At 40.1% G+C, this 22,258-nt stretch overlaps 1 long non-coding RNA gene across 1 annotated transcript; it reads right to left on the minus strand.

The window, feature by feature from the left end:
• Positions 1-19,482: 19,482 nt before the first annotated feature.
• LOC119570886 lies at positions 19,483-21,056 on the minus strand. The gene is made up of 2 exons (XR_005228482.1): positions 21,004-21,056; positions 19,483-20,954 (listed from the first exon to the last, which is right to left on the minus strand). It is a non-coding gene; the product is annotated as an uncharacterized LOC119570886 (long non-coding RNA).
• Between the last annotated feature and the right edge of the window lie 1,202 nt (positions 21,057-22,258).

Below are 22,258 nucleotides of genomic sequence, written 5' to 3' on the forward strand. Positions count from 1 at the left end.
TTTTGAAAGACAACAGAAATTTAGTGTTTATAAAAAATCACATGTTTTGCAAGTGCTAGTGCCAAAATTTATCTTATTAAATTATTGTAACTATGAATTATTTATTGAAGTTAAAAAAATTTTAAAAAGTATTCTAAATTTTTTTCCCACCCATTATCTGCCAGAATTTTATGGAGTGATTTCATATTTTTTTTATTTATTGGGCCCTTTTAGAGGTTAATAAAGAAGAACTTTTCTGTAAAAGCAGATGTTGGGGAAGCCCTTTTCAGCAGAAGATTAAAGAAGGGTTTGGGAGGCTTTCAAAATAAGACTAATTTGTATATACCCAAAGATGATGTAGTGTGGTGTGTGCAATTTAAGCCAAGAGAAACAATTTTTATTATTTTTGAAAAAATGAAAGAAATAAATGAAAGGGGAGTCAGTTTTTCCTTGTTGTCATCAGAAATGCAGACTTCCAAAGGCAAGTATGTAAATTTTCCAAAAATTTAATTTTTATAAATTTTTTAAAAATATTTTAAAATTTCCCGTCCATTATCTCTAAAATTTTTAGAAGTGATTTTCTTTTTTGAAAAGGTAGCCCTTTTTGATTTTAAATTTTTTAAAAGAATTCTGAAAAAGCGATATTGGGGAACCCCCTTTCAAGAGATATTTTCCAGCAATTGTTTTTAGGCGAAAAATAAGAAAATTTTGATTTTTGGTGTGTGGGTGTGTGTGTGTGGGGTGTGTGTGGTGTGTGGTGTGGTGTGTGTGTGTTGGTGTGTGTGTGTGTGTTGTGTGGTGTGTGTGTGTGTGTGTGTGGGAGGAGAGAGAGAGAGAGAGAGAGAGAGACCAAAGAAAACAATAATAATTTTTACTACTTTTAAAAAGACTGAAGGAATGAAATGACGGGGTGAAATTTCTAAGTTCAGACATTCTAAAGCAAAAGAAAGGGAGTTGGATGAATGGTTTTTTTTTTTTCTCTTGCCAAAATAATTATTTCACCAAATTTCAGGGGTATTGAGGAAAAGGCCCCGGGGAAAGAGGGGACAAATTTGGGCAGATCCAGGCTCAGGGCCCAAAATTGGAATAAACCTGTTCCAGAAATTTTTTTAAAAATGTTTTGGCTTACTTGCTATTTGCCCCTTTTTTCTTGTTTTTATTTTTTTTTTTTTAAATTTGCCAGAAGTGATTCAGAAAAATAACAATCTTGAAGCCCCACATTTTATATCCTTGTATCATTATACCTTTGCTCTCTTTATTCAGAGAGGTTTTCCGGGTTTTATTTAAAAGATTTGTCTTTTTTTTATGTTGTTCTCAATTATAATTGGAGGATTTTCAAGGTGGGACACCCTGGATTTTTGACCACATTTTTTGTCTTTATTTTAATTTTGGATTCAGGATGTGCTAAACCCCCAAAGGATCTAAATAGAAGGAAACATTTGCTTTGTGGCACACAATATAAATTTTTTAATAAATGTTTTGGGCTTTTAGGTTCCTTTGTTTTGTGAGTATTTAAATTATTCATAATAATGGTTATTGCATTCATTTCTTTATTTTATTTTTATGATTGGTTAATTTAATAATGAGCTGATTTGTATTTTTATGGCTAAAGAGGCATCAAATATGTGTGTTTGTGTAGAAACGAAATTTGACCAATAAATTTTCTAGAAATTACCTGATCCACCTAAGGATGGATTCCCCCCAAAAAGTCATTTTTTTATTTGTTTTTTCAACCCAAAAAATGTCAATTTTTAGTTGTTTTAAGTTTAAAATTTTTTATGGCTGGTAAGAGTTGGGATTGTTTTTTTGGACTTTTTAAACTGATATAAGATAAGGATTATTTTTGGGCCATTTTTTTAAAACAGAAAAAAGTGCTTCTTGAAGTCACAAAAAAAGAAAAATGTTTGACTGTAAGGGTCATAGGACCCAATTACATAATGTAAAAAAAATTTAATTTTTTTCATTTTTTTTTTTAAATTTATTCCTTTTCTGAAAACATAAATAAGTACAGAAAAAAGTGGCTGAAATTCAAAATTTAAAAATTTTTATAAAAGAAATGACCAAAAAAATCCTCCACTTTTTAAAACAGATTCGTCAAAAGCAGTACATTTTATAAATTGTTTTTTTTGGAAAATATCTATTTTTTTTTAATTTATGTACTTTTCCCTTTCATTTATTTTGTGAAGGAAAAATTTCATGGGATGGATAAATCTCTTAACTAATAAAAGTTTTTTTTTAACCAAATTTGACTAACCGTAGAAATTTTTTGACATGATTCTAGCCCAAATTTAATTTTGGTATATTTCAAATTTTGCTACAAAGGCAAAAAATTAAAAATTTTTTTGATAAAATGAAAAGCAGTTTTAATTTAAACTAGATATATGCAATTAGAGGAAAAAAACCTCCTCATTTTTTTTTATACATGTTTGGGGGGAGGGTGCATTTTTATGTGGAACCAAAAGAAAGGGGGAAATGATTAATGGTTAAAAACAAAAAATCAAAAAATAAAGACTTCAAATGTCAATAGCACTACAGAAGGGTTTTGTAAAAAAGGGGAAAGAGAGTTTATGATTACATGGCTAATGTCAAAAGTATACAGCAGTTCAGAATAGTAGGCATTGAAAGGCAAAGAGGGGCGGGTAGAGGGGGGGGCTAAAGGGCAAAAGGTAGGGATTAACAAGGGTATTAGATCAAATTTGTCAAGGAAAAAAATGGGGTTTCGGAAGGAGGCCTAGAAAACCCAAGGGATTGTCAAAAGGCGAAAGGGGTTTTGGGGCAATTAGACAGTTTCAAAATGTCAGGAAGAAAGAATCCCGGGGAAAGGGGGTTGTTGTAAAAAGAGTCATCTGTATCCGGGAGAAGTGGAAAAAATAATAAGGAAGGGGGTTGATGCAGATGAAGCAGAGGGAAATGGGTTGTTAGGAGGGGGAGGGAAGAAAGGGTGTGGGGGAACAGAATAGGAAGTGATGGAGGGCAGCAGTACTTTTAGTGTAAAGAGGTAGGAGCAGAGAGTTTTTTAAGAGGATAGGTGAAACCCCTGTTATTTTTAGTCAGATTAGTTTTTTGAATGTTTTGAGATTTATAAAGTGGATTGGTTGGGGAAAAAGAAGAGATGGCATTGAGGGGTAGAGCAAGAGGATGGAAAGAGGAAGGTAGGAAAAGATGGGGGGAACTTTTAGTTTTTGTCTGCTGGGGTGACGAGGAGGGAGAGGGTAGGTGTTGGGGCAGTGGTAGCTTTTGGGGTGTCGGATTTAGAAATGAAAAATAATTTGATGGGAGAGGAGGAGGCAAAAGAAGAAGTGTAAGGGGGAGGGGGAAATAGTATAGGTGGGTGTAAAAAAATTTTGGGAGAAAGAGGGAGGGGGAAAAAGAGAAAACTTTTTGACGTGTTTTGTTCCCCTGTGTAAAGGGGGCAGTTTGAATCTGAGAGTTGCACCCATACTCAAATTGGAGGTAGGGAGCCCCTATAATAGGGGGATTAGGCTGGGAGGGGCAATTTTTGGGCGGGTTGGCACAATGCCAAAATTTCTAACATAGACGGGGCGAGGGGGGGATTTTCCGCAATGAAAAACGGGGAAGGGTGAGAAAATGGTACAAAAAGAATCAAAAAATTTTGATGGGGACAAGACTGAAACCCTGGGGGAAAATTTAACATTGTACTGATCTGTCAAGCCCATGAGGAGGAAGAAGTTACCACAATCAGCCAACCTTGAGTATACTGGCATTTTGTCAGGAGATAGAGGAGTTCTACTAAAGTATGAGGGAGGAGAGGCGAGCAGGAATGGATTAGCAAAGGGAAATCTTTGATATGATGATGCTTAGCTTGGGATTTGGAGTAATAACGGACAAGGAGGAATGATTGTGGGAGCTGGGACACAGACCCTTTTTTTGAAGGCATTGTTTGGGTGAGGAGTTGTTGAAAGTTGTCTGTGACCCATTTTGCCCCGCCAAAAGGGATCACAAAAAAAAAGACCCATTGGCTGGGCTAAAAAGAGTACTTAAAAAAATTTGTAGGGTAGAGGCAGGGGGTGGGGTTTTTGTACTGTAGAGAGATGGAAAAAGGCGCAGGTTAGTGATAAAGGGGATGTTGGGGGGAAAAAAGTTTCCTGAGGATGGTGTTAAGGAGGGGGGATAGTAGGGTTGAGGTTTGGTCAAAGGAGAGCCCGGGGGCAGGGGTCAGGGGGGTTAAAAACAGTGTTTCTAGTTGATAAGGGGGGAAGCCCAAGCTCAAATAAGGGGACAAAATTTCATTTTGGCCTGACAGCCGGAGATGTTGGGGAGAGAAATGTCCACCCCCCCAGGTCCCCTTTAGAGGTAAGGGGAGACAACAAAACAGGAATACTAGCCCCGACTCCCCTAGGTGTATGACCAAACAAGTAGCCTTTTACTTTTTAAAAAGACTTCAGACCATGGAAGTGGATAGTCGAAAGTTGGAGGAGAGAAGGAAAAGGAAGGGGGAAAAAAAAGGGCCCCACAAAATTGTTTAGTGAGGGTTGGCCAAGGTAGGGGTTTGGGGCTGGGATTGGGCCCAGTCTCTTTCCCTTAAGCCCCAACAGCAAAAAAGGAAGGGGTTGGGGGGGGGGGGGGAAAAAAAAATCCAATTGGAGTAAAATCATTCAGCAATGTGTATTTATTTTGGTGTAACAGTAATAATAAAAAAAATACAGTAAAAGCCTTCTGCCAAGGAACCATAATCAAAATTTTTTGCATTTGTAAGACTGTGCATATATAAAAGAAAAAAAAGCATGTAGAAATTAAATGCATGCTGAGGAATTTTTCAATTTATATAACATTTAAAATCAATAAAAGATTTTTTTTTACATTGCATTTTCCCTAAGTTTAGTTGTAGATAAAATTCTTAGTTTTAACAAAAAAAGAAAAAAAGAAGACAGAACTTATCAAAAAATAAAAGATGTAATTTCAACAATTCAAGATGCAACTTTTTTTAAGCCATTCTTTTTTCCCTTTCCCTATTTTCCTTTTAACTTTCAGCCTATGGCAAAATGAAGAGAATAACAAAAAAAAACATCAATAAACTGAAGTTCGGGCAGTTTTACAAATTAAACAGGTTTTCACAACAGCGTCATACCCAAAAACAAGGTACTTTTGAGAGCACTTTACACAAATCAAGATGGACAACAGAAAACCCCTTTATACTTTAGTAGCAATGAAAAACACTCTGGAGACCCTGCAACAGGAACTAAGTTTCACCAAATGGACCTAAGTTTCCTTTGGGGTGCCTATTAGATCGGTTTCACTAGCATCTCTCTCAATCTCTTTCCCCTGCAGTATGGAGCTGGAAAAGAAAGCACAGCCCAAAATTTTTAGTGGAAATTTTAAATAAAAAAGAAAAAAAAAAAATACCCCAAAAAGGGTTTTTAGCAGTGACAAGTTTTAATTCTACACTGAAAATTTAGTTGGGGCTTTTTCTTAGTATATAGGGGGAGATAAATGTGATTCTTTCACAGGAAAGTGCAATCCACAAATTTTCAAAAAATTTTTTTGGGTTTTAGTTCATGATTAGTATTTTATTTTGTTTTCATTTTTGAGAACAAAAGACATTTGTGTTAAAAAGATTTGATTTTTAAATTCATATTTTTTTTCCACATTTCACGAGTGGCTAAAAAAAAAAAAACATTCCCAAACATAAAAAAGATTTTTTAATAGAAACTGCTGAGGCTAACCGCTTAAAAAAATTTTTTTAAAAATTAAAAAATCGTTATGAAGATTTCTCAAGCATGGATTTTTCATGAAATAAGAAGTCAAGAAAAATCTGATTTTACAAATTTGCATCATTTTTTATGTCTTTATCCCCGATTAAAAACATGATTTTGGTCATTGTTGTGCATTAATTTGAAAAAAATTTCAGCAGTTTATATTTTCTATTTAGTAATGAGATTTTTGCCATGGAATTTAAAATCATGTATTTCATGTATGTATATTTTTTTTTCTTCCTTTTCGTCTAAGTACTACCGGGAAGGAAATTGACAACATTTTTCTGTTTGCAAGCAACCTTTTGCAAAAATGATCTTTATCAAGATTTTTTGGCAATTCAGTATAACGGTTTGAATAAAAAAGGTTTAAAATTTGTTTTAAAAAGTGGGGTTTCCAAATCTTTTATCAAGACCCCCTTTTTAAAAAAAAAATTTTGTTGAAAAATTTTTCCTATATGTTTCATACAAAATGTTTTAAAAGTTCAAAAATGTTTTTAAATTTAAACACAGCAAGTACTAAACAAATAGTAAAATAATTAGGAATATTAAGGTTTTTTATTTTAAAACATATAGTCAAGGGTGGAAGCACTTTGCAGGACGCAAGAGGTCCCGGGGAAAGTAAGCAGGGAAACTGGGTAAAAAAAGGGACATATTCAATTTGGGGTAGCACCATATCCCCTTTGGATGTATTTGGACAAAAGAATCTTTGATTGGCATAATTCTAAAAAAGGGATATCATATGAATGCATTTTTTTTACACACACAAAACACACAGAAATAACACATGCACACACACACACACCACACACACAATTTTTAAATATATATATATATATATTAAAATATATATATATATATATTATATATATAATATAAGATATATAATGGGGGGTGCTTCCGGCAGGGTGATGGAACGGGGGTGGGTAGCCTAGATAGGTTAAGTGCTTGAGTTCTCGCTTGCAGCTCCACCCTGGCTACCCCCGTGCGAAAAGGGAGAGTTTTCGCATAAGTCCCCCTCCCAGGTCACGCCTCTCAATTAAAGATTCTGGGCCTCCCTGGCCCCCCATGGTAACGGGTCCCTTTGGGGTCCGGGCTAAACTGTGGGGGATCTGGAGCAGCAGGAGGCCCAGAGGTACGGGGTTAGGGCCCCCCGGCGTGGGACAGCTTGGTTCGTCCCAAAACTCCTCCCCCCAGCCACCGGGGGAAAGGGGCGGTCGGGGGGGGGGCCCTTTGCCAGTTCCTCCCCCCCAGAAGACCCTTGGCAACCCCTTTGAAAAATGGAAATGTGGGGGGGGGTGTTGCCCCCCACCAGCAAGTAAGGCGGGTGTGGGTCCGGGGGAGGGAAATGTCGGGGCGGGGATTGGACAGATTTCTCGCCCCCCTGCGCCCGGCAGGCGCAAAACCCCCAAATGAAGTTTTGGGGGGGAAAGCCCCGGGAACCCCACAGGTGGAAGGCGGTCCCAAAGCCTGCCGCCCCCCTTTATTGGGCTGGTTGGGGGGCGGCAGGGGGCGTGACCGGAGTGACCCCCCGGGGTTAATGGCGTGTTTTCCCGGGTAGGCGTTTGGGAACATCCGGCCCTTTGCGGCAGGATGAGGGTTCCCTTGCTATCGGGGAATTGAAGCACGGGAGTGAGGGGCTGCCCTTAAAGGGGTGAGAAGCCCGGTAGCGCACGATCAGTGTGGGTGGTTTACACCTACTATGGTGGGGCCCGCAGCGAGGGTCACCCCTCCAGGGTGTAGCCAAGCCACCCCACGACTTACCCTGCGGAGTCGAGGTGACCCCGGGTTGAGAGCGATCAGGGCATGAGACTGAAGCATGCTTTGGCTTCATGTTTTATTGGATCGCCTACCGATGTAAAAAACCGATGTAAAAGAGGCGTTTTACGCCAAACCGATCGGGGCAGCGATTCCCCCCGGGAGACATTGCTTTGTTCTGGGCGATTTCAATGCGGACCCGGCTGGGGACCGAGCTGGCAGAGATGTCTGTCGGCCCCCATGGTGGGGAGCTGATCCCAGCAGCAGAATAGCCCTTCTCCGGGATTTTGCTAGGTCCCAGAAAAGGGGATCTCTGGCCCCGGGTACCGCGCCCCAAACCGATCGCGGATTGGTACGCGATACGGGTACAGGGCAAGGAGATCGACACTTTTTGTCAGCAGCGATGGAGGACCCCCAAACTGCGGGGGTTTCCCGGGAGTGCTGATTTGTGGCAGCCCATGGGTGCTTGTGGTCCCCTGCGGGTCCACTTCAAAATCCCGTCCCCCCAGTGGCCACCCTAAGGGTTTACTTGGACAGACAAAGGGGAGGAGGAGGTCCCCGTGGGTTCGCCACGGCGCTTGCCCTTTTCTCAGAAACCAGAACGAGGATCCAGTTGCTCTGTGGGAGTCTTCAAGCGCGAACACTGAAGCAGTCGGGAGTCCTTTGGCGTACCCCCAAGGAAAAGGGAGAATACCATTCCCGGGAGACTTTAGGGGCCCACTGAAGCGGTCAAGGCTCGGTAAAGGGGAATCAAGTCTTGCGGCCCCCGGGTGCGGGGGCTCGGACATGTGAAAAGGGGGGGAAAGGGAAACAGTTCATCGGAATTTTGTGGGGAGGTCAAAGGCCATTTTTGGTAAATGACCTTGCCTGCCCCCCAACCCCTGAGAAAACTGAACCAACCCCCCTCACAGATGACGCAGCCGATCAGGGAGGACGGTATTCAGATCATTTTGGGGGTTCGTAAAAATTGGGGCTGAGTATTTTGAACATTTGTACCGGGTGGACCCCAACATTTAGTTTGGAGCAAGCGAGTCTCAGTCCTGTCCCGGACCCCCCCATCAGCGAGAACCTCCTCCCAACAGGGTTAGGCTGGCGATTCCAAAGGGCTGAGAGGGGGAAAGGGAGGATATGTGATATCCTGCTAACTGCTAAAGGGTGGGGGGAACCTAGGCTGGGGGCCCGCATACATCCCGATGCCATTTGGGTTGGGGACCTTCCCCTGACTGCTGAGGGGGGGGTATCCTCGGGGGGGGAAAGGGGATCGATGGGGTGTAGCAACTAGGGCATTACATGCTCAGATACCAGGGAAGGGTTTTTCGCTACATTTTCTGAAACGGATCCGCAACCACCTACGAGGGGACCCGGACCCGGGCAGTTGGATTTATCCTGGAAAGTCACAATAGAGTATACTAGCGCTTGAGTAAATTTTGAACGCCGCGTGAGTTTTGGGCGTGGGGTTGCAGCTACATCGACCTCAAGAAGGCGTTTATCGGTGCAGGGAAACGCTATGGGAGACTGAGGTCGGGGAATTCCGACACAGATTTTGGCCTGATAGCAAGCCTCTATATGGTACTGAAAATGCGTAAAGGTTTGGGGGGGTATGTCGAACTTTTTCCCCGTAATTCAGGGGGGAGGCAAGGCGTGTTTGCACCCAACTTTTTTAACATGATGGATGGGTAATTGGGGAGAGTACAGCCCAAATCAGGGGAGCAACAAGGAAATTTAAAGGGCCGGGCCTTGACTTTGCGAGGATGTTGCCACCTATCTGAGTCCTTGGGGTCACTTGTGGGGCTCTTTAGCATTTTGAATGAGGCGAAGCCCTAGGCTTTGAGGTTCCCCGGGCCAAAACCAAAATTCAGGATTTGGGGGCCGTTTGGGGGGAAACCCTTAGCGACCCTGCTTTTCGGCGAGGACGTTTAAGTCACAGAAAGTTTTTAAATACCTTGGGGGCGAGTCCAATCTCTGGGTTTTAGACCCGGAAGTCAGTGACGGATTGGTCTGGCAAAAAGGAGCCCTGAATCATCAACAAGAGCGTTTGGAGATGTCGGTATATGCAGAAGGGCCAAGCGGTGTCTTCAAGGGCCTTTTACTTCCGTTTTTCTCTTGGGGGCGAAACCGGACGCTATCCAGTGCCTTGGAGTCTCGCCCTTTATGCTTTGTAACAAGTCCCTTTGGGATCATGGGGTACAGTTTGGAGGAACGTGTCCCAACGGCGGGGTTTAACCCAGACTGGATGGGACCTGTTACTTGCATAATCGGGTCGCCAACCCGGCAATGGCCCCTAGCTGCCTCCCCTTTGGGCGACCCCGCCCCCAGGTTGTCTCTTGCGAGGCAACCTGGGGGGAGGAGACCTGTGGGACGTCCTAGGAGATCATGGTTTGGGGCCGCGAGCCTGCGTGGGGAAAAAAAAGAGGGCCGCGTGCCGCCCGGAGACCGCCCCGGGGATCCCCGGGGGGGAAGCGAAGGGGGTGCGGCCATCGCCCCGTCGGCGTTTGCCCCTTTATGATGAGATGATTATATAAAAATTATAAAATTTTAAATTTTTTATATATAAATATAAAAATATTATATTTTTATATTATATATAATGTTATTAGCATATATATACACAATTTTGTATAATAAAAATAAAGTATAATATACAAAAAATAAAATTTAAATATATATATATTTAAAATATAAAATATATAATATATATTATATAAATATAAATATATATATAATATATAATTTATAAAATATATATATATAATAAATTATATTAAAATATTTTAAATAATATATAATAATAATAAATATAAAATTTTAAATAAAAAATATTTTATATACTTTTATGTCTGAGCCCCCGTGGTCACGCATATATTAATTTTGTTGCAGTTGTGGCTCTTGGAGGAGACGTGGTAGGCCCCCCGTTCCCTTTCCCCGGAGAGGGCCGGGTACCTTTTGGTAATAACTCTATTTATCCGGGGTGGGACCCGCACTTTACTTGGGCTGGCTTGGCCACCCGTGGTAGGTAGGCAATCAAGGGAAGTTCCTTTCCCAAGGGAACAACCGGCGCTCGGTGACTCGAACCCCCCGAATTCAGATTCCCTCGTGACAGTCTGAGTCCGACGCTTAACCCTTCGGCCCCCGCGGCCTTGAGAACATGGGCTTTCCCTGATTTTTTCTTTAAAAATTTAGAGCGGGGTTTTTCCATTGCCTTGCCCGGGGTTTTACGAGTTACCATCTCTATTTACCCGGGTTGACTTTTAGCTGGTTTCCCCCTAGGGAGGTAGGCAATCAAGGTGAAGTTCCTTTCCCAAGGGAAAAAAAAAGCAAAGGGCCCGGGGACTCGAACCTCGAATCAGATTACCGTCGTGACAGTCTGAGTCCCACGCTCTAAATTCCCGGCCACCGGGCCCCCCCTTATAAAATATATATAAATATAATATATATATATATAAATATAAAATATAAAATATATAATATAAAATATAAAAAAATATTAAAAAAATAATATATATAACAATATATATATTATATATAAATTATAATAAAATATATAATAATATATATTAATATATAAATAATTATAAATTTAAAAAATATATAATATATAAAATATATAATAATAATAATATATTTTAAAAAAATATATAATTTTAAATATATAAAAAAAATATATATAAAATATAATTATAATATATAATTTTTTTTTAATAATATAAAAATATAATATAAAATATATATATATAATATAATATATAATATTAAAATAAATTTTTTATATATATATATAATATATATATATTATAATTTAAATATAATTTTATATATAAATATTATATTATATATTATAATTAATATATATATAATTTATATATATTTTTAATATTATATAATATATATATTTTTATATTAATTATATTATAAAATTTAAAATTTTTATATATTTTAATTATATATATATTATATATATATTATATATATTAAAATTTATTATATATTTATTAATATTATATATTATTATATTTTTATATATTATATTTTATAAATTATATATATATATTATTTTTTATATATTTTTATATATATTATTATATATTTTTTATTTTATTTATATAAAAATTATATAAATATTTTCTATTTTTTATTTTATTTTGGCATATTTTTTTTTTTTTCTTTTTTTTTATATACATTAAAAATTTAATATATAAATATATTATATATATTTTTTATAAATATATAATATATAATATATAATATATATATATATATCACATATATAAAGGGGGCTAACCCCGCCGGGGGGCGCTGGGCATCCACCTCGTTCACCCACGAGGATCCCCGAGGCGAGTCTCAGGCAGGCACGGGGCCCCAATCTTATTTCCTCAGACAGGTCTCGCGGCGCCCAAGCATGTTTCCCCCTGGGACCCCACGGGTCTCCTCCACCCGGGGTTGTCTCGCAGAGAAAACCGGGGGCAGGGTGTCCATAGGGAGGCGGTAGGGGGCCCATTAGCTGAGTTGGCGACCCCGGGAAATTTGCAAGTAACAGGTCCCACCCCGTCTCACGGTTAACCCCCGGTTGGAACTGGTCTGCCAATGTCCCCCATGACCCGGCGAAGGGACTTTACAAAAGGCATCAAGGCAGACCCAAGGCACTGGATAGCGTAAAGGTTTCGCTTCCATAGAGAAAAACTGGAAGTATAAAGGTTGAAAAAACCGCAGCGGGGCCTTCTGCATGGGTCCCGACATCCCAAAACCTCTTTTTTGATCGATTTAGGCCCCTTTTGCCAGACCAACCCGTCTATGATTCCGGGGTTGAAAACCCCAGAGATGGGGACTAGCTACCAAGGTATGTAAAATTTCGGACTTCAACGTCCTCGCCGCAAGCATGGACGAAAAACGGGTTCCCCTAACAGCCCCCAAAAGTCCTAAATTGGCTTGGCCCAGGAACCCTAACCCCTGGGGCTTCCCCCTCATTGCTAAATGCATAAAGAGCCGCACAATGACCCCCAAGGATAGTAGGATGGCAACATCTCGGCAAAGTCAAGGTCCGAGCCCTAAATTTTGCCTAGTGTTGTCCGCACTGATTTTGGCTAGTAGTCTGCCCTTTTACCCAGCCTAAAAGTTTTTAAAAAGTGTGGGTGCAAGGACACAGCCTTGCCTCCCCCCCTGAATTAAAGGGAAAAAGTTCGACATCCCCCCACCACATTTTTACAGATTTTCAGTACCAGTAAGAGGCTTGCTATCGGCCCAATAATCGGTGGGGAATTCCCCCTGACCTCAGGATCTCCAAGCGATTCCCAGCCCCGGGGGGGTCAAACCCCTTTCTAGGTGATTAGGCTGCAAGAAACCAGACCAAACACGACGGCGTTCCAAAATTACTCAAAAGCGCTGTTAGGTCTATTGGGATTGAGGAGTAAATCCAGACTGTCGGTCTCTGGTGCCTAGTGGGTTTTTGCGGACTTTTAGAAAAATTGACGAGAACCCTTGCCTGGATGGAGCAGTGTAATCCCACGGTGTTGCTACGGCCATCGACCCCCTTTCCCTCCAGAGGGGGATGACCCGCCCCTCAGAGGAGGGGGAAATGGTACCAGACCCAAAGGCAGCGGACTGTATGAGGCCCGAGCAAGGTTCACCCCAGCCTTTAGAGCAGCGGGATATCACAATGCCTGCGCTTCCCAAATTTTCAGTTTGGGAAATCGCCACCCAAACCCTCTGTTAGGGTAGGAGGTTTCCCTCGCTGAGGGTGGGTCGGCACGGGGCCTGAGACAGCTTGATCCAAGCTAACTGTGGGGAATGGTAAAAAACTGTTCAAAATATAGCCCAATGTTACGAACCCCCAACAGATCGAATGACCGCCCATCCGCGACGGACGCAGTTTTGGGGGGGGGTTGGGTTCATTTTTCAGGGTTTTGGTAGGAGGGCGAAGGGTTTTTACCAAGAAATGGCCTTCGACCCCTCAGCAAGTTTCCTGATAAAACTTTTCCTTCCCCCTTTCAGCAGTGTCCGAGCCCTACGCACCATGGAACGAGCAAGACTTATTCCATTTAGCCGACCTGCGACACGCTTCAGTGGCCCCTAATGTCTCCAGGGGGATGGTATTTGCCTTGTCCTTGGGCGACGCCAAGGACTCCCGAGGCTTCGATGTTTCGGCTTTAAGGACTCCCCCAGAGCAACTGGATCCCTCAGGTTTTGGGGTTTTGAGAATTGGTCAGAGACTGCTGGCGAACCCCCGGGCACATCCTCCTCCCTTTGTTTTCCAAGTGAAACACCTTAGGGTGGCATGGGGGGACGGGGGAGTTTGAAGGGACCCCCCAGGGAGCACAAGCACCCATGGTCGGTGCCCCGAATCAGACCCCGGGAAACCCGCAGTTTGGAGGGGTCCTCCATCGGTGTGACAAGAATGTGGTCATCTCCTTGGCCACGTACCCGTACGCTTACCAAATCCGAGCGAGTTGGGGCGCTGGTACCAGAGCCGAGATCCTCATTTCGGGACCCAGCAAAGTCCCCCGGGGAAGGAGGTATTTGTGGGGATCAGCTCCCGAGCCATGGGGGCCGAGACATTGTAGCCAGCCGGTCAAGCGGATACGCATGAAGCGCCCGAACAAGGAATGCTCGCCGGGGGGGAATCGTTTTTCCCCAAAAGCGAGTTTTGGGAGAACGCCTCTTTACATCGGTTTTATGTACATCGGGGAGGAGGTACAGCAATAAGAGACATAACCCAAAAAATGCCAGTTCAATGCCATGATACGCTCACAACCGGGTCACCTGACACCGCAGGGGTGAAAATCGACTGGAGAGGCATGGCTACACCCTGGAGGGGTTGGGACCATCGTGCGGCCCGACAGTGTGGGTAACCCCACACTGACGTGCCCCTACCCCGGCTTTCCCCCCCCTTTAAGGGCAGCCACCCAATCCCCGTCGCTTCAATTCCCCCGATAGCAAGGGAACCGTATCCTGCCCCAAGGACCGGGTGTTCCAGGCCTACCCGGGGAAAACACGCCTGAGGTTAAGCCTGGGTGGTACTCCGGGTGACGCCCCCTTGCGCCCCCCCCAAAAGCCCCAGATAAAGGGGGGGGGAGGCTGTGGGGGCCCCCTATCCACCTGGGGGTTTCCCCGGGGGTTTCCCCACAAGCTTCAGGGGGGGGTTTGGCGCCCCCCGGGGCGCAGCGGGACGAGAAATCTCGCTCCAATCCCGCACCCCGACATTTGCCCTCCCAGGGGACCCCCAGCCGTTACTTTTTGGGTGGAGGGACAACACCCCCCCAAGATTTCCCTTTTTCAAAGGCGTGCCCGAGGGTCATTCGGGGGGGGGAGGACGGAAGGCCCACCCCCCGAGCCGCCCCCCTTTTCCCCCGGGGGTAGGGGGCAGGTTGGGGGACGAAGCCAGAGCGTGCCACACGCCGGTGGGCCAAACTCCGTACCTTGGGGCCTCCCCTGCTCCGAGATCCCCCCCAGATTAGCCCGGACGCAAGGTACCCCGTTTTCCCCCGGGTGGCCCCGGGAGGCACTGCAGAAGTCTTTAAGATGGAGAGGTGTGACCTGGCAGGGGAGACTATGCGAAAGCGTCCCTTTACACTGGGGGAGCCCGGGGGGGAAGTGCAAGCGAGAAGGGATGCAAGCACTTTAAATATTAGGTACCACACCATCGCTTCCATACCATGCACGGAAGCACCACCCTATATTATATAATTAAATATATAATATATATATTATTATATATAAAATATTATTTTAAAATATTAAAATATGTGTGGGTGTGTGTGTGGGTGCAGGTGATGGTCTGTGGTGTTGTGTTGTAAATAAAGCTTCTATATATACCCTTTTTAGAGAATTGCCCAACAGAAGAATTGTTTTTACCCAAATACATCCTAGAGGATTGGAGCATACACCAAGAATATGTCCCTATTTACACCCGGATTCCCCGCTTTCATTCCCGGACCTCTTTCGTCCGCAAAGGCTTCCCAACCTTGAGTATATGTGTAATAAAAAAAAACCTTTTAAATGTCATATTATTTGTAATATTTTTTTAGTAGTTGCTTGTTTTAAATCTTCAAAAAAATTTTGAACATTTTAAAACATTTTGTATGAAAACAATAGGAATAATTTACAAAAAAAATTTATTTTAAAAAAAGGGGTCTTGATAAGAAGAATTAGGGAACCATTTTTTAAATAATTAAACCCTTTTATTAAAAAACTTTTTAGACTGAATTTGCCTGAAAAATTTGATAAAGATACATTTGCAAGAAGGTTGCATGCAAAAAAGGGAAAATGTTGTCAAATTTCCTTCCCGGTAGACATTAAAAACGAAAAGGAAAGAAAAGAAAAAATACAACATGAAAAAATGATTTTAATTTCATGGCAAAAATCCATTATGTAGCAAATACAACTGCAGGAATGTTACAATAATTAATGCAAAAAACAAGACCAAAATCAGGTTTTTAATCGGGATCAAGGACATAAAAAGAGCAGAATTTGTTAGCAATCAGAGTGTTTCGTGACTTCTGATTCATGAAAAAATGGCCCGCATTTAGAAATCTTATGAAGCAAAATTTTTTTAATCTTGAAAAAAGTTTTTGAAGCAGGTTAGCCCCAGCAGTTTTATTAAAATATTTTTTTTTTATATGTTTGGGGAAGTTTGTTATTTTTTTACCCAACATCGTGAAAGTGAGAAACAATAGTTGAAATTAAAAATCAAGTCTTTTATCACAATGTTTTTTTTCTCAAGAAATGAAAAACAAAAAAAATAAATCAGGAACAACACAAAAACTTTATAACTGTGTGTGGTATGCAAACTTATGTGAAAAAGAATCACATTTATCTCCCTATATACTAAGAATGAAGCCCTAACAGCAAAATTTTTCAGTGGGGAATTAAAATTGTCACTGCAGTAAAACCAAATTTGGGGGGAATTTTTTTTTTCTTTTTATTTATAAATTTGAGCCAAAAATTTGGGTCGGTCTTTCTTTTCCAAAAACCATACTGAGGAGGAAAAAGGTTTGAGAGAGGACTAGTGAAAGCCAGACTAAGTAGAGCACCAAGGAAGCTTGGGTCCTTTAGGATAAAAAACTATAGTTGTTGCAGTTTCAATCCAGATGTTTCAGTGCTACAAAAGTAAAGGAGGGCATTTTTGTTGCCATCTGTGTTTTGTGAAAAGGCTCCAAAGGTAACGTTTGGATAGATTTTCTGTTGTGAAACCTTTTTAATTGTAAATCCCCGAAAGTTCAGTTTACTGATGTTTTTTTATGTATTTTCTCTTCATTTTGCCAAAAAATTCAGTTACAAGGAAAGTAGGAAAAAGAAAAGAAGGGGTTTGAAAAAAGTTGCATCTTGAAATTGTTGAAATTAATTTTTTAATTTTTGTAAAGTTTGTCTTGCTTTTTTTTTTTTTGTTAAATAAAAAAATTATTATCTACAACTATAACTATAGGATAAAGCAATGTAACAAAGAAATCATATTTTTGATATTTTAAGATTTTATAAATGAACAATCCCCAGCAGATTAATTCGTACATGCATTTTATTCTTTATATATGCACGTCTTTACAAATGCAAAAATTCGATTTTGGGTCCTAGTGCAGAAGGGGATTTTTACTGTAATTTTTTAATTACTTTTCTGATACACCAAAATAAAACACATTGTGAATGTTATTCCCCCAATTTGGGTTTATTTCCCCCCCCCCCCCCAATCCCTTTATGTTTTTGCTGTTGGGGGGTTAAAGGGAAAGAGACTGGGGGCCCAATACCAGAAAACCACCTATTGGGGCCCACACCCCTCGCCCAACTTTTTTGTGTGGCCTTTTTTCCCCCCGTTTTTTCCTTTTCTCCCCCAACTTGTATCCATTCCTATGGTTGGGTCTTTAAAAAGATGAAAGGCTTTGTTTTGGTCATGAGACCCTAGGGGATCTGGGCATAGTTTTCCTTTTTTGTTGCTAGCCCTACCTCTCAAGGGGACTGGAGGGGGGCCCCTTTTCCCCCCAACATACTCCAGGCTTGTCAGGGCCCAGTAAAAAAATTTTTGTCCCCCTTTAGGAGCATTGAGGTTTACCCCTTATCAATAGCAACAGTTTTTAACCCCCCTGTTTCCCCTGACCCCTGGTTTCCCTTTGACCACAATTTAACCCCCATCTACCCCCCTTAACCCCCTACTACCTAAAGGAAAATTTTTTCCCCCCAACATCTCCTTATCATAACGCAGCCTTTTACCATCTCTTACAGTCTCAACACCACCCCCTCCCTTTCCCCTTACAAATTTTAAGTACTTTTTTAGCCCAGCCAGATGGGATCTTTTTTTGTGACCCCATTGGCGGGGCTAAAGGGGATCACAGACAAATTCAGAAACTTTCCTTTTCCAACAATCCCTTCAAAAAAAAAGGGGTCTGTGCCCTGCGCTGCCACAATCATTCCTGCCTTTGCACAGTTATTACATCCAAATCCCAGTAAAGAACATATATAGACAGACTTCATTGCAATCCTTTCCCTCGCCTATCCCCCCCAATACTTGTAGAAAAATGCCCTCTATCCCCCTGAAAATGCCCAGTATACTAAAAGGTTTGGTTGTTGGGTGAATTATTTGCCTCCCTCTGGACTTGATGAGATCAGACAATGTTACACTTTCCCCTACAGGTTGCAGTCTGGTCCATCAATATTTTTAAGATTACTTTCTGAGATGATCTCACCCCTTAGTTTTCATTTGCGGAAAATCCCCCCTCGACCCGTCTATGTTAGAATTGTTTGCATCTGTGCCAAAAACCCGCCAAACATGCCCTCCACAGCCTAAGACCCCCTTTTTAGGGGCTGCCCACCTACAAGTTTTAGTATGAGGGGAACTTCAGATTCAAATTGGCCTCACTTTACACGAGGAGGGCAGGAAACAGTAACGAGATTTTTCTTTCTCCACCCCCCTTTTCTCCCAAAAAATTTTCTACAACCCCCCTATATTATTCCTCCCCCATTACACTTCTTTTTGCTCCTCCCTCCCCAAACAAAATTTTTTTATTTTAAATCCAGAAACCAATAGCTACCACGCCCCAAACCCACCCCCCTCCCCCCCTCGCTCTACCCCAAACAGACAATTAAACGTTCCACCCCCATCTTTTCCTCCACTTCCTCCTTCCAAACCTCTTGTCTACCCCCCAGTGCCATTTTTTTTTCTCCCAACCAAATCCCCTTTAGTAACTCCAAAGGCATTCAAAACTATTAAACATGACTAAAATAAATGGTTACACTCTCCATTTAAAATCTCTTTCTCCTACCTCTTTACACTCAAAGAAATGTGACATCCATATCTTTTATTCTGTTCCCCAACACCCTTTTTCCCTCCCCTTCCCAAAAATCCCATTTCCCCCCTGCTTTTCGCATCAAAACCCCCCTTCCTCATTTTTCTTCCACTTCTCCGGATACAGATGATCTTGTTACAAAACCCCCCTTTTGGATTCTTTTTCGAAATTTTAAAAGATCAATTGCCCCCCAAATCCCTTTGCCTTTTTTACAATCCCATGTTTTCTAGGGACCCCCTTTCCCGAAACCCACATTTCTTCCCTTTTACAACTTTTATCTATAACCTGTTAATCCCCACCTTAGCCCCTTTAGCTCACCCCCTCTACCCGTACCCCTCTTTGCCCCTTTCAATGCCTTACTATCCTGAACTGCTGTATGACTTTTGACATGTAGCACATGTAATCATCAACTAACTCTTTACCCTTTTACTAATACACCTTTCTGTAGTGCTATATGACATTTGAAGTCTTGTATATTTTGATATTTTGCTTTGTAACCATTAATCATTTCCTCCTTTCTTTTGTGTGTATACACACATACAAATGCATCCTCTCCCAAACATGTATAAAATCAAATGAGGAGGTTATTTCCAGGTCTACATTGCATATATCTAGTTTAAATTAGAAACTGCATTTCATCTTATCAATAAAACTTTGAATATTTGTGCCTTTGTAGCACAATTTGAAATATACCAAAAATTAAACTTGGCTAGAATCATGTCTAAAATTTACTACGGTTAGTCAAGAATTTGGTTAAAAAAAAACATTTATTATGTAATAAGAGATTTTATTCCATACCACTGAAATTTTTACCTTCACAACAAGTGAATGAAAGGTAAAGTACATATAATTAATAAAAAATAGATATTTTCACAAAAACAATATTATAAAAATGTACTGCTTATGGACGGAATCTGTTTTATAAAGTGGAGAGATTCTTTTGGTCAGATTCTTATGTACTAAAATCTTTCAATTTTGAATTTCAGCCACTTTATTCTGTACTTATATTATGTTTAATCAGTAATGAAATATAATATATAAAAAAATGAAAGAAATTAATGTTTTACATTATGTAATGTGAGGTCCTATGAGCCTTATCAGTCATAACATTTTTGCTATTTTGTGACATTCAAGAAGCACTTCTTTCTGATTTAAAAAATGGACTCAAAATAATCCTGTATCTTATATCATGTTTGAAAAGTCACAAAGACAACAATCAACAACTGCTGTACCAGCCATAAAAAATTTAAACTTAAAAACAACTAAAAATATGACATTTTTGGATTGAGAAAAACAACTAAAAATATGACATTTTTGGGTTGAGAATACCATCCTTAGGTGGATCAGGGTAATTTCTAGAATTTATTGGTCAAATTTCGTTTTCTAACACTAAACACTACATATTAGATGCATCTTGTAGGCCATAAAATACAAATCAGCATCATTATTAATATTAACCAAGATCATAAAACTAACAATAATGATAATGAATGACAATAACCATTATTATGAATATAGTGAAAATAACTCACAAAGCAGAAGGAAACTCTAAACTGCCAACACATTTATGTAACAAATTTATATTGTGTGTCCACAAGAGCTAAATGATGTTCCATTCTATTTAGATCTATCTTTGGGTGCTCAGCATCATCCTGAATCTCAAAAAGTTAAACTAAAGACAAATAATGTGGTCAAATATCCGAGGATGTCCCACACTTGAAGTCCTCAGCAATTAGTAATTGAGAACAAACATAAAAACAGACAAATCTGTTTAAATAAACCTGGAATCCTCATCTGAATAGAAGAGAGGCTAAAGATATAATGATACAAGGATGAGTAAAATGTGGTCTTCAATGATTGTTATTTATCTTGAATCAACTTCATGGCAGAAGTTAAAAATAAAATAAAATGACAAAAACAAGAACAAAAGGTAGCAGAATAGCAAGTGAAGACCAACACATTTTTAACAAAATTTACTGGAGACAGGTTTATTCTCAATTATTGGCCATGTAGCCTGGATCTGCCCAAAATTTGTCACTCTTCCCAGGGCCTTTTCCTCAATACCACCTGAAATTTGGTGCAACTAATATTTGGCAAAGAGAAAAGAAAAAATCCATTCATGCCAACATCCTTGCATTTTTGCTTTAGAATGTCTGAACAGTTAGAAATCTTACACCCATGTCATTTACATTCCTTCAGTCTTTTCAGAAAGTAGTAACAATTAATTATTGTTTTCTTTGGTCTCTCTCTCTCTCTCTCTCTCTCTCTCTCACACACACACACACACACACCACACACACACACACACACACACACACACACACACACACACACACACACACAACACACACACACACACACACACACACACACACACACACACACACACACACACACACACACACACACACACACACACACACACACAAAATATACAAAATTGTCTTATTTTGCAGCCTAAAAACACATTGCTGGAATCTATCTCTTGAACTGGGCTTCCTCAATATCTGCTTTACAGAAATTCTTCTAAAATATATTAAGAATCTAAAAGGACTACCAATTTACAAAATATGAAAATCACTTCATAAGAATTCTAGAGATAAATGGACGGAATATACAACTATTTTATAACAATATTATAAAAATATAATGTTTATGGAACATTTTACATACTTGCCTTGGAATGTCTGAACAGTTTGCTGATGACAGACAAGAGAAATCTGACTCCCATGTCATTTACTTTCTTTCATTTTTTCAAAAAGTAATAACAATTAGTTTCTCTTGGCTTAAAATTGCACACACACACACATACATCATCTTGGCATAATATACAAAATTAAGTCTTATTTTGAAAGCCTACAGACTCATTGCTTTAATCTATCTGCTGAACTGGGCTTCCTCAACATCTGCTTTTACAGAAATTGTTCTTCTTAAATATTAACCATCTAAAAGGCCTAATAAATATAAAAAAATATGAAAATCACTCCATAAAAATTCTGGACAGATAAATGGATGGAATAAATTTACTGAATACTTAATTTTAAAATTTCTTTTAACTTCAATAACTAAATTCATAGTTACAATAATATTAACATAAGATAATGTTAGGCACTAGCACAGTTGCAAAAACACTGTGATTTGTTATAAACACTAAATATTTCTGTTGTCTTTCAAAAATTATTACTTCTTTACAGCAAAACATATATCTATAATTTCTTGGACTCAACACAATGTCACTTATCAGTGTTCTTCAACTGGTCTGTGCACTAAGATCTAAAAAGGCAGCTGCACTGCATGATGGAATGTATTGTTAAGACTTGGTTATTTCAACATGATAAAGGCAAAGCTAAACTTTAGCTTTATCATTCGCTTGTACAATGATATGAATTGTCCATATCTCACAATATTATAATATGCATGGTCTTTCCCCATGGAATATTATTTTACTATGTAGATAACTGTCTTGGGTTATCTTTTGCACATCATTTTCATTCATCACATGACTATTGTTTTAACAACATTAAGCTTGAACGTTAAGTATGATGC

Source organism: Penaeus monodon, unplaced genomic scaffold, assembly GCF_015228065.2.
Source record: "Penaeus monodon isolate SGIC_2016 unplaced genomic scaffold, NSTDA_Pmon_1 PmonScaffold_4264, whole genome shotgun sequence".
Taxonomy (NCBI): domain Eukaryota; kingdom Metazoa; phylum Arthropoda; class Malacostraca; order Decapoda; family Penaeidae; genus Penaeus; species Penaeus monodon.